The sequence below is a fragment of the Blastomyces gilchristii genome (assembly GCF_000003855.2).
Source record: "Blastomyces gilchristii SLH14081 genomic scaffold supercont1.24, whole genome shotgun sequence".
NCBI lineage: Eukaryota > Fungi > Ascomycota > Eurotiomycetes > Onygenales > Ajellomycetaceae > Blastomyces > Blastomyces gilchristii.
The window spans coordinates 248665-263200 of record NW_003101658.1 but is presented as its reverse complement, the minus strand read 5'-3'; positions in this window follow the sequence as shown (position 1 = coordinate 263200).

The following is a 14536-nucleotide window of genomic DNA, read 5'->3' as shown; positions in this document are numbered from 1 at the left end:
GTGATATATCAGAAGTTATTGAGAATTTATTATAATAATTTCTATATAAGGCACTTTGAGTTAGAGAAGACTGAGAAGCTTCTAAAATATAAATATATTTAAGACAAGCTCTGAACAGATATTAAAGAGTATATTAAGACTTATAATATCTGTCAAAGAATAAAGATTCTGTGATATAAGTAATATAATGAGTTAATATCACTGTCTATTTCAAACAGCTTATAATAGAATCTATTAATGAATTTTATAGTTGATCTACTGAAGTTGATAAGAGTCAAAGAATATAACTTAATTTTGATCATTATTAACTGCTTTATAAAGATAATCAGATATATCTCTACTTATAAAAAGATTAAAGTCTCTGAATTGACTGATCTGTTTTTAGATATTATTATTTATAATCACAGTGCTCTGAAATTATTAATAACAGATCAAGAATCTCTCTTTATCAGCAAATACTGATTGACTTTTTACTATTATCTTATGATAAGATGTCTTCTCAGTACTGTATTTCATCTGCAGATAGATGATCAGACTGAATACTAGAATCAGATACTAGAACAGTATCTTCAAGTATTCTATTTATATTATCAGAATAATTGACTCAAACATCTTCTAACTGCTGAATTTATATATAATAATATAAAGAATGTAATCTTAAAGATATCTTCTTTCTATACTTATTATAAATATAATTCTTTGTTATTCAGTGACATTGTAAATGATATTTTAAAGAGAGAGATAGACAGTCAGAATATTGAACAGATACAGAGAATAGAGTATCTCTCAGTATCAGAAGTAAAAGTGAGATTAAAACTTTTAAATAAAATTTATAAAAAGATAATGAAAAGTATTCACTGTGCTTAGAAGCAGTAGATAAAATACTATAATTAAAAACATCTTTCGATGAAGTTTTTAATAGAGAATTAAGTACTACTTTCAGTAAAGAATATCAAGATAATAAAACTATATAAGAAGCTCAGTGAGTAATAGCTAGAATCTTTCTCAGTAATAAGAGTGATAAGTAAGCAGATATATGAGTTGAAATTACTTATAGAATTAAAATCAATTCATTCTGTTTTTCATATTTTCTATTTAAAGCTCTATAAGTAATACTCTGAGATGAAGCTGTCTCAGCTGAATAATATTGAGATTGAGAATGATACTGAATATCTTATGAAGAAAATATTGAATAAGTGAATATATTACAGTAAGCTTTAATATCTTATGAAATAAGAAGATTATTCATTATCAGAGAATTTATAAGAATCACTTAAGTATTTGAAAAATACTGAGAAAGAGATTGTAAGCTATAAGATAACTAGTAAAAACTACTCTATTATATATCAGAGATATTAAATAAGAAATACTACTTAAGACTTCTTATTTTTTCTTAAAGAGTTTTTAGAGATAATCTTGTAATAATAAGTCAGTATCTTATGAGCTCTGTAGCACTCTTCTTCTATTTTCTCTTAAAGAGATTTTTTAGAAGTTTAATAAGACTATACAAGTGTAAAATTTCTGAAGTGATTAATAAGAAAAGAAAGAAATATTTGAAATTAATAAAAAAGATTGATATTATTAATCTGCAGACTGCTGCTATTCTAATAAGACTGTAGTCTGTTGAAAAAGTAAAAAGAGAAAATCTCAGAGTCTACTCATTAATAATTACATTCTCATTAAACTCATTCTTTATTATTGAAGTCTTCAGCACTGATATCTTTATCTGCTGAGAAGTTAGTACTACAGTACTGTAGAGAAGCATACTGTAGAAGAGTATAAAAGATACTTAAAGTATTAACTTATTAATTTATAAAGTATCTCAGTCATCTATTTTAATTAAAGTGAGATTCTCTCTAATCAGTGATTAATCTCTGTAATACTTTTAATAGTAGTACTGACTAATCTCTTCTTAAGATCAGTTATTCTGAGATATTTTTTCATCTCAGAGATTCATGCTTTTATCTTCTTTTACAGATGAGTAAGAGAGATCTTTCTAGTCTTAATAAAATTTATTAACACTTGAAGCTCTGAGACTCTCACTCTGTACTGCTTAAGTATCTAGACTTTTTATCAGAGCTGACACAATATCTTTCTATGAAATAATACTTATAGAGAGACAGAAGTTGTTGTTACAGATATAATGAAAATAATAAGAGTGAGAGAAGAAGCAGATGTATAAAATCTCTCTCTTCTTCAGCTGCTTAGTATAGTGCAGATAAGTAGCAGTACTGATCAGAGACTGCACTGAAGCCTTATCACAGAGAGAAGATAAAGAAACTACAGAACTCTGTAAACTCAACTCAGCAGCATTCTGAGCAGAACTCAGATATGTCACAGAAGAGAAACTACAGATTGAGCTTCTCAGAGCTACTGTCTCTGAAATCAAGCTCTTTTCAGAGTTCTCTCTGAATGACTACATGAGATTATACATCACTGTGTTAGTTGGAAGAGAGAGCAGCATTGCAACAGCGGTGAAGAGAGTAGAAAATGAACTGAACACAGAATCTGTACAACTACTCTCTACAATACTGAGAGTTAACACTCTGAGAATCTCTATGAGAATTCTTGAAGAGAGTATCTATAATCTGAAGAGTTTGCAGGCTTTGAGAAGTACTGCAGAAGATCTGATATAAGAGAAAACAGAGTATAAGTCTTTATACAGTCTTCTATTCAGATTGTCTGAACTGCAACTGAAGAATGAATATACTCAGTATATTCAGAAACTGCTCACAGCAGAAATCAACTCTATAGAAATAAAGAGTTGAAGAAACTTAAATAATCTCTTATAAAGAGAGAACTGAATTTATATATCTATGAATAAGTTTCTATACATAGAACTTATTAAAAGACATTATAACTCTTCTCTAGTGAGTTATTTTCTAGATACTAGAACTCATGAGTTACTTATAAGAAAATACTTCTGACTGAAGATATGAGAACTTGTAAAGAAGATAGTGAATTCTTATATTATTTATCAAAGTTTGCAGATAGTATGATTCAGATTATATAAAGAACTTACTTCTCTACTCATTTCATAGAAATCTTGAGAATAGCTAGAAATGAATATTCTTATAAATCTCTCTGAAAGCAAGAATATATATAATGTCTGCTTTAACAGTGTGCTGATGATAGTGAATTACTTCATCAAGATAACACACTTTATACTCACTCACAAGAACTTGAAGTCAAAGAATTTGACTTATATCTTTATTCATAATATAATTCAGTTATATAAATTATCTGTAAATATTATCTCAGATAGAGAATTAATCTTTATAGAAGAGTTCTAATCTGATCTGATAACTATACTGAAGATCTCATGAGATCTAAGTATGACTTTTCATTAATAGACAGATGATCAGATAGAATATCTGATAAGTATATTAAAATAGTATCTGCAGTGCTTTGTCAATTATAATCAGAATAACTGAGTGTATTAATTATCACTCACAGAGTTTATATACAACAACTCAAAGCATATTAGCATAGATAAAATCCTCTTTGAGATACTCACTGAGACTCATTTATGAATAATCTTGATAAATTCATAAGAGTATACTATAGAGTGTAGTAATATCTGTGAATAGACTGAGAGAATTCAGAAGATCTGAGAGAAAGTCTGTGAATTCTTGAGAAAGACTTAAGAGTATTAGAAGAGATACTATGACTTTAAGTATATTATAAAGAGTTTCAAGAAAGATGATAGAGTCTGACTGAGTCTAGAAAACATTATTATATAAAGATCTAATAAGAAGCTGAATCTCTTATAAACAGATTTTTATAAGATTATGAAGAAAGTTAGTTTATAATTTTATAGATTGAAACTATTATCTAAGTTACAGATATATAATATTTTTCATGTCTCTTTACTCTGTGAATATAAGAAATTCTTAGAAGAGAACTCTGTAACTTATCACTCTGTTCACAAAGTACTAGAGAGTAAAAGAGAATATCAGATTAAAGAGATTATTAACTCAGAGAAGTGAGATTATAAGCTCTGATTCAAGATTCAGTGATAAAAGTATTCTGATAAGATGAATAAGTTCACTTAAGAATTATCTGAGTAGATAAGACATCTGCAGAAGCTGAGACATAACTTTTATACTGTGAATTCTGATAAGTCAGAATAGCACAGTCTTTATTAAGAATCTGATTATAATAAAGATATTAACACTGTTATTTATAAATTCTAGTCTATAAGATGATGAATTTCTACTGAGATGAACAGTCTGCAGTATATGTAAGAAAAGAAGAAATCATGTTCTTATTAAAGTTAAAAAATAAGAAAACAAACAGAACTGTGAACACAATTTAGAGATTAATAAAGAAAAAATAAAGAAAACTCACACTTACACTCTCAATACTCATGATACTTAATTCTCTCACAACTATTAATTTCTCTCTTTAAAGAAGCAGAGAGTATCATGTCTGCAGTACAGACAATTATTATATTTAATATAAAGACTGTCAGAAATACACAGACTTCAGAGAAGTCAGATACTAGAGTGTATACAGTTATAGCAGAGTCTTGAGAGCTGACTGTCTATATATGTAATTAGATATCTCTTACAAAGCTGTGTCTGCTTTCTCAGTTATGCTGAAGTATTCAGCCTGAAAATAATTGAAATGCAGAGAGAGAACTTATCTGCTCAGACTAACTTCTATTATAAATTCATAGCATTTGTATTGTCTTGATTATCTGAATTTTACAGATATCTGAGAACTTATCTCTCATTAATAATGAGATTGCAGAAATGCGCTGTGGCGCGAGAACTATTGATAGAAAACCTAGACATATTTACATATATCTGATTAAAGATTGTGTGAGCAGAGAAGAGATGATTATAGACCTGCAGAATCACAGAAGACACTGACAATATCAGAAGCTTTACAAGAACTGTCAGCTAGAGTCTGTAAGAAATTACTTATGAGAAGATTTACAGCAAAGAAAGAGACTGTGCTGCTTGAAGTCAGAGACTAATCTGAGAAAGACATGAAATTGATTACTGATCTGAAGATCAGATGTGATGATGAGACTGAGAAGATGAAGATATAATCATGAGCAGCAGTGCCTCTACTTCATTAGCTGATAAAAAGCAATTAGAGAAGTTGCAGAGATACTTATAAGAAGCTCAGCAGTGATCAGATATTATTTACAAAGATATTGAAATTAAAAAAAATTTTATTCTTGAGAAGTTCTTGAATTAATATACAGATATTGTCAGAAACACTCTCTCTCTATCATCTGAGTGAAAATACTTCATGAATAAATGAAAATACTCATAGTTTATGAGAATGAAAGCTATTATAGAAAAAGAGAAAAGAAGATGAGATTTCACAGACAGATCTGAGATATTTATACTACTCTAGAGAGATTTACTTACACTGTGAGTGATTCTGCAGAACAGTCAGATCACTCTAGTAAATAAGAGTGATTGTGAATTACAGATCTGAATCTTTCTATATAATTATAAAGAGTGATTGCAGACTGCAGACATCTTAATTCTATAACTTTACAGAGTTAATAAAAGAATGAAAAATTTCTCACAATTCTACAGTATCAAAGAATAATGATTTATAAGAATGAGTAAAAGATTAACTCATGAATACTTCTCTTTAATAAGAATAATCTCACAGAGAGTGATTTATCTGTGAGATGAATCTGTGTAATGATTACATAAGAATCTCATGAAAATGATTGAGAGTTAATCAGAACTCTTCTGTATGAAAGATATGAGATGAATCTGTGTGATAGTCAGAGAAGAATCTGTAGATTATAAAGAATCTCATAGAATAAGAAACTGAGTAACAGACTCTTTTCTCTTTACAGTAACAAGGGATTTTTCCTTATTGAGATTTTTTATAAATATGAAGAATTTTTAGTAAGTATCACTGCAGTGCTGAGCTGATTCTATGAAGTCACTCAATGAAAGACTTCACAGATGAAGTCTTAGAGAGAGAAAGATATATAAGAAATCTCACTTCTTACAGATTCTTTATCTCTATTTCTATCTCTTATATAATTAATAGAGCTAGCAGTTCTTGGCTACACACAACTATATAGACTGAAGTTTATAAATACTATTCATAACTCAGCTTGAATACTATTATACATTTAATCTCTACATTTTATCTTTCTACTGTGAATACTTCTAGTAGTTAACAGTACATATCACATCAAGCTGCAAACATCTGAATAATCGCCTGCGAGCACTTATTCTTACAAGGTGTGAATAATAATATTATAATATCAGAGTTTATTAATTAATTACACTGAGCTTGTTAATCTGACTTCTCAGATCTACTTAAATAATCAATTCTCTGAGAAAAAGATTAACAAGATCTGTTCTAAGTAATTAATAATAAGATCTAAACAGCATTATAACAGCTTCAGTGTGAAGAAAGTAAAGAAGAATTTCAAGTATTCTGATTCTTCACTCACTGTGAAGAAATGTTAAAAAAGATTTGATAAAGATCTCTATTTCAACTGTGAAGCTGATAATCACTATGTCAGTGATTGTAAGAAGCTGAAGAAGAGAAGAAACTGAGAAGATATCTTCTCAAAGTTAACTTCTCTTCTGACAAATATATCTGTGAAAGATAAAGAAGAGAAAGAAATGAAGAATTAATAATTCTCATATCTCTGAGTTCATGTTATGATTACAATATATATTCTGAATAAGAAGATATCAGTGAGATGTCTACTTGACTTCAGAGTGAATACTAACTTCATATTCTATTTCTTTTCTTTGATAAAGAGTTGAAAGAAGATAGACCTGTTAAATCATGTAAATTTTACTGATGAAATAAAATGTCATCATTTTAATATAATTCAAGTGAAGTGTGTGATCACAGACTTAGAAGAAATCTTTAAGAAGAGCAGTCTACTTCTTCACACAGTCAATATCATAGATAAGAACATTATTCTAGATCTTCTGTAATTGAGAGAAAACAATTCTCTCATTGACTGAGTCATTCAGATGTGATGATACTATCTCACTAATGAAGAGACAGTGATAGAGAAATCTGAAGAGTTTTATCAGAAGAATCTTGAGAAAAAGATTGAGTTAATATACTATGTAGCAGGTGATTGAGACTTGAGAATAGATAGAGAAGTCAGTGATTACTACTCTTACTGCAAGATTAGCAGCAGTATCTGTCATTGAAGATGAATATACATAATGTCTCTTTACAGATTTTAAGAATGTCTTTTTGAAAAGAGAAGTAGTGAAGTTTTCTGATATTAAGATGTAATATAAGATTTATCTTGAAGATGATGCAACAGTGCTATACAGATCTCTTTATAACTTATCTATAAAGAAATTGAATGTTCTGTGTAAATATCTTGAAGAAGTGCAATCAAAGAACTGAATACATTTATCAAAGAGTTCAGCAGAGATCTTTATACTTAAGAAGAATGATAGACTATGTCTATGTATAGACTACAGAGGTCTCAATAAGATGACAGTTAAAAATCACTATTTATTATCATTAATTGATGAGATGATTGATTGATTATCTGAAGTAAAGATGTTCTCAAAGATTGATATACAGAATGTCTATCATAGAATCAGAGTTAATAAAGACAATGATTAAAAAACAGCTTTTTATATCAAGTACAGCAATTTTGAATATCTTGTTTTATCTTTTAGTTTTTATAACACTTCAGTTATCTTTCAGATCTATATAAATGAGATGCTGTGAGATCTTATTAATGTCTTCTGTATAGTATATCTGAACAACATTCTAATATTCTTGAAATCAGAGAAAGAATATGATACTCATATTCAAGAAGTGTTGAGTTGTTTGAGATAGTATTAACTTTATATAAACACTGAAAAATACTCATTCTACATGCAGAAGATTGATTTCTTAGATTATATTATTAAGATAAATGACATTTCAATGAACAGAAGCTGAGTCTCTGCTATTAAGAACTGACTGATGCTGCAGATATATTACAAGATACAGATATTTCTAGAATTTGCAAATTTCTACAGATAATTCATCTATACATATTCACAGATTACTGTCTCTCTTATAGATCTGTTAAAGAGAAGTGTGAAAGACAGGAAAATAGAACTGTTTATTCTTACTTAAGACACTGTGTAGATGTTTGTAGAATTGAAACAAGCTTTCATATATATTATAATACTGAATTACTTTAACTCTAACTTACTCAGTCAGTGTGAGACTGATGCATCTGAGAATGAAATCTATGAAATCTTTTCATAGTTGACATCAGAGATCTTTCAATATTAAAAGAATTAGAGAATAATTATCTCTGAAGAAACAGATAATGAATTATCTATGAGAGAAGACTTTTTCACAGAGTCTATAAGACACTATAAATGAAGATCAGTGATCTTCTTCTTCAAGAAGTTATCACTTATACAGAGAAGATATAATACTCATAATCAGAAGATATTAGTAATTATCAAATTCTTTAAGATCTGATGATATTATCTTCAGAGTAGTAAGTACTCAGTGTAAGTTCTCACTAATTATACAAATCTGTGTTACTTCTTGATAATAAAGAGCTTGACAGAATATTAAGTCAGATGAGTGAAGCTGCTTTCAGAGTATAATTTCTATATCTGATACTGTTCAGATCAGCTTAACTCTGCTGATATACTGTTTAAACAGTCTGATTATAATATTATTGATACAGAGAAGAATTCTATAAAAGAATCTCTGTTATCACTGTAGAAGAAGCTGACTGCAGAGAGTTAAGATTCTCTGAAGCTCAGAAACAGTGCTGAAAAGACAGCTATATAACTCAGTATAAAAGATGAAAGAAAACTCATATCTCTGCAGAGAACTAATACTGAAGATTATAAGCTTCTCATATTATATCTTACAATCATTGAATTGATAAAGAATAAAACAGTCTACAATCTTTCAATTTAACTACTTTTAAAATTCATTGATAAATTACAGAAGAGAGACATCTCTACTACAGCTTGAATTCAGAAGTTAAAGAAGAAAGAATCTGATTTGAACTTGAAAGAGACAGACTCTGAGTGAGACAGTGCTGCTAAGAAATCAAGTCACTGATAACTAGAAGAATGTGAACTTCTACTACTAAATAATTCAGTCTTCATCTCTTGTAGCAGAATAGTGCATCAGAAGTTATTAAGAATTTATTATAATAATTCTCATACAAAGCACTTCAGATTAGAGAAGACTGAGAAGCTTCTAAAATATAAATATATTTGAAACAAGCTCTGAACAGATATTAAAGAGTATATTGAGACTTATAATATCTATCAAAGAATAAAGATTCCATAGTATAAGTAATATAATAAGTTAATATCACTGCCTGTTTCAAAAAGCTTATAATAGAATCTATCAATGAATTTCATAGTTGATCTGCTGAAGTTGACAAGAGTCAAAGAATATAACTTAATTTTAATCATTGTTAACTACTTTATAAAGATGATCAGATATATTTCTACTTATAAGAAGATTAAAGTCTCTGAATTAACTGATCTGTTTTTAGATACTATTATTCATGATTATAGTGCTCTGAAGTCATTGATAATAGATTGAGAATTAGTAAATACTGATCAGCTTTTTACTATTATCTTATAATAAGATATCTTCTCAGTACTGCATTTCATTCACAGACTGATGATCAGACTGAATATCAGAATCAGATACTAGAACAGCATCTTTGAGTATTCTATTCATATTATTAGAATAATTAGTCTAAATATCTTCTAACTGCTGAATTTGTATATAATAATATAAAGAATATAATTTTAAAGATATCTTCTTTCTATACTTATTATAAATATAATTCTTCATTACTCAGTGATATTGTAGATAACATTTCAAAGAGAGAAATAGATAGTCAGAATATCAGATAGATACAGAGAATGAAGTATCTCTCAGTATTAGAAGTAAAAGTGAGATTGAAATTTTTAAATAAAATTCATGAGAAGATGATGAAAAGCATTCACTATGTTCAGAAGTAATAGATAAAATACTATAATTAAAAACATCTTTCAATGAAGTTCTTAATAGAGAATTAAGTACTACTTTCAGTAAAGAATATTAAGATAATAAGACTATGTAAGAAGTTCAGTAAGTAATGACTAGAATCTTTTTCAGTAATAAGAGTGATAAGTAAGTAGATATATAAGTTAAAATTACTTATAGAATTAAAATCAATTCATTCTATTTTTCACATTTTCTATTTAAAGCTCTATAAACAATACTCTGAGACAGAGTCATCTCAGTTAAATAATATTGAGATTGAGAGTGATACTGAATATCTTATAAAGAAAATATTAAATAAGTAAATATATTATAATAAGCTTTAATATGTTATTAAATAAGAAGATTATTCATTGTCAGAGAATTGATGAAAATTGTTTAAGTATTTGAAAAATGCTGAGAACAAGATTGTAAGCTATAAGATAGCTAGTAGAGACTGCTCTGTTATATATCAGAAATATTAAGTAAGAAATACTGCTTAAGACTTCTCATTTTTCTTAAAGAATTTTTTAGAGATAATCTTACAGTGATGAGTTAGTGTCTTATAGACTCTGTAACACTCTTCTTCTATTTTCTTTTAAAGAGTTTTTTAGAAGTTTAATAAGACTACACAAGTGTAAAAATTCCTGAAGTGATTAGAGAAAAGAGATATTGAAAATTAATAAAAAGATTAATATTATTAATCTGCAGACTGTTACTATTCTAATAGAGCTGTAACTCACTGAAAAAGTAAAAAGAAGAAATTTCAGAGTCTACTCACTAATAATTATATCTTTATTAAACTTATTCTTCATCATTGAAGTCTCTGATACTGATATCTTTATCTGCTGAGAAGTTAGTACTGCAGCATCACAGAAGAGCATGAGAAATGTATAAAATATTAACTTATTAACTTATAAAACATCTCAGTTATCTGCTTTAATTGAAGTAAGATTCTCTTCAATTAGTGATTAATCTCTACAGTGCTTTTAACAGCAGTACTGACTAATCTCTTCTTAAGATCAGTTATTCTGAGATGTTTTTTTATCTTAAAGACTTATGCTTTTATCTTCTTTTATAAATGAGTAAGAGAGACCTTCTCAGTCTTGACAGAATCTATTAATACTTAGAGCTCTGAGATTCTCACTCTGTACTGCTTAAGTATCTGAGCTTCTTATCAGAGCTGATATGACATCTTCTTATAGAGTAGATAATACTTACAGAGAGATAGAAGTTATTATTACAGATGTAATGAAAATAATAGAAGTGAGAGAAGAAGTAAGTATATAAGATTTCTCTCTTCTTCAGCTGCTTAGTATAGTGCAGATAAGTAGTAGTACTGACTAGAGACTGCACTGAAGTCTTCTTACAGAGAGAAGATAAAGAAACTGCAGAACTCTGTAGACTTAACTTAGCAGTATTCTGAGCAGAGCTTGAGCATGCTGTAGAAGAGAAACTATGAATTAAGCTTCTCAAAGTCACTGTTCTCAGAATTAAGCTCTCTCTGAGATTCTCTCTGAATGATTACACAGAGTCATATACTACTATATTGATTGAGAGAAAGAGCAGTGTTGTAACAGCAGTGAGAAGAGTAGAAAAAGAACTGAATATAAATAAACTGACTGACAGAAGAGACAACATCTCACTGCAAGGCACAGTAACTACTACTATGACTGTAAAAGATGTAGAAGAGAAAGAAGATGTGATAATAAGAGTAGTACTTCTGCAGCTCATTGACATCATCATCTTTACCTTTAATCTGACTTTCTTGACAGTTATGAAGACTGCAGCTGCATTACAAAGACATTTATTACTCACTAGAAAACATCAGAATAAGTCTCTTATTATCTCTCAAGAATGATACTTTCATGCACTCACTATTACAGATGAGAGAGAGAGAGAGAGAAATATGTCATAAAGAGAGAAAATCTTTTTAAAAAATTCTATCACTACTGTTAGCTTTGTCTCTAAAACATATCACTTTTACAGAGAATTTTATATATAGAATAGAATATATTAAGAGATCTGTAAGTTACTTATTAACTACATTTTTCACATTTTAAATCAATATATAAGAAACTCACTTATCACATATTTGATTTGAATGAAGATGAAAAAAGAAAGATCTATACAGTTAGTAGAAAAACTCATCTATTTCTTTATACAGTATATATACTGTTAATCAATTGATAATCATTACTATATAATAAAGATAATTTCTAATTCAGTAATCTTGAGAATATAGAGATTATACTCTTAAAGAGAAGAATATTATCATACTTCTGACTGTGTCAAGACTCTGTTGCAGTTTTACACAGCTTATCACTTTTATATAAATAATTTCATTCTGTCTGAACTGATTTGTAATCACTCTATAACATTATTCAGATATATTATAGAAAGATCTGATTGATGAATATGAGAATTCTACTTCTATACAAGATCAGCAGATTACTCTTTCTTAGTAATAAGACATTGCTGAGATATCACTTCAGCTATTCTTACTTATAAAATAAGAGAAGAGTATCTGCTCATTGTCTATATAGAATAGCTAGATACTGACTTCTCATTAAAGAAGTCAGTGATTTGTTTTTCTTCTACTGAAATATATACAAGAGTTACTGCATGTCTCATACAATCTTCTTAATATACTAAGTATCATATCTGTGATATTCTTGTAATAACTCTGTAGCCTACAAGCTCACTATTCAAGCAAGATAGTCAAGCTCATTTATACAGCTTCTTAAACAACTACCTCTATGTGACGCTGCTGACTAGCCACTGCTTCGGTTCCGTTACATTACAGACTTGAAGTTCTTTAAATCAATTCAGAATTGATTCAGAATCAATTATTAGTCATTTTATAATTAATTAATAACTGATTTCTACACATCTGAGAGTTAATCTCTGTGTTTATGACATAGATCTTCATGAAACAACTGAATACAATAAAGATTGAGATCTTGATCTCAATGATGAAGATATTATCTGAACTAATAAGACAGAAGCTCTGTTATTATCATTCAAATCAATAATCTCATTATTATATGAAACTCAGATGTGTTTTCATCACTGAGATTCTAATCAATTATCAGTCAGTTGACAATTGATTGTATTATATTCAACATATCTTCTTATCTAATATGACACTGATAATGAGCCTTTATAGTATCTGTATAATAGAAATGATGAATTTCATGTTTACTGTGAGCTTTGTGTTGAAGCATATTCTGTTTATTCAGTTTTCAATCACTAATGAATGAATTGATTAATAAGTGATTGATAATTGATTAATAAATGATTAATAATAACTTCACTCATCTCAGTACTTTCTGAAGAAGACTTTAATCTCTTGTAAAAGTATAGAACTTGTTATAAGTCTGCTCTGCAGTATTTGTATAATTTCAAACTGAATTATACACTGCACAAGATATCAAACTATAATATTTATTCAATTCAGAAGCAATAACACTATTTTTTTTATAAATAGCTCAATTTTGAATTTTTTTCAACTCATATTCTATCTATTAATTAGTAATTAATTGTCAATTACTTTTGAATTACTTATGAATTAATAAATTACATAATTTCATATAATCATTCTAGAATTTGCAATTCAAAAGACTTGTTATATAATTTCAAGCTAAGATATCTCAATTCTGAGTTCTCACTATGTTGAAAATGCTGTGAAAAAAATGAATATGATAAAAGATAAGAATATTCTTCAGTTGTCAATCAAATAATTAATATTCAGAGTCAATAGATGTAAGATATTATACTAGACCTAAGTGAATTGATTAGCAGAGAGTTGTCAATTAATTATTAATTGAATATCAATCAATTATCAGTTATCTATTTTATATATATATCTGTAATAATTGTCTGTATTCTCAATTTATATAGATAGTTAAAAGAAACAGATTGATTCTGCAGCTTTTATACTACTGCAAATATTCATTGAAATAAGTGATAATATTTCTCAGAATTTTTCTGCTCTGTAAAGATTTAACAGAAGATAATAACTAATCATGAATTGATTATTAATCAGTTGTAAATCAATCAATAAATACTTTAAAAAGCACTCACTTTTTCCATGCTGAGAAAGATATGTTGCAAAGATCATCTCATTCATTTTTGAAGATTTAATATGTTTGTATAACATATCAACTTCAAAAGATGAAAGACTAAGAAAAAGAGCTGCTTATTCTTTTAATATACAGATAATTATTAAATCTTTCTCATTCTAATAAATGTTCTGTACATAGTTCTATATACAATCAATTAGTAACTGATTGTGAATTAATTCAAAATTGATTCTATCTTCAAAGCTGAATTTTAATCTAGTTAAAATAGAACTTCATTATAATCTTAATCTGTAGAAAAACTCAATAGTTGTTGTTTTTATAGTATAGCTTGAAATCAATTCATATTAATAAAACTGATGTGAATTTCAGTCAGACTCTGACTATTATACTTATCACAAAATTTCTGTAAAGTAGAACTTTTGAGAAGAATGCTAAAAATAATCAATATTCAATTAATTAAAAAATAA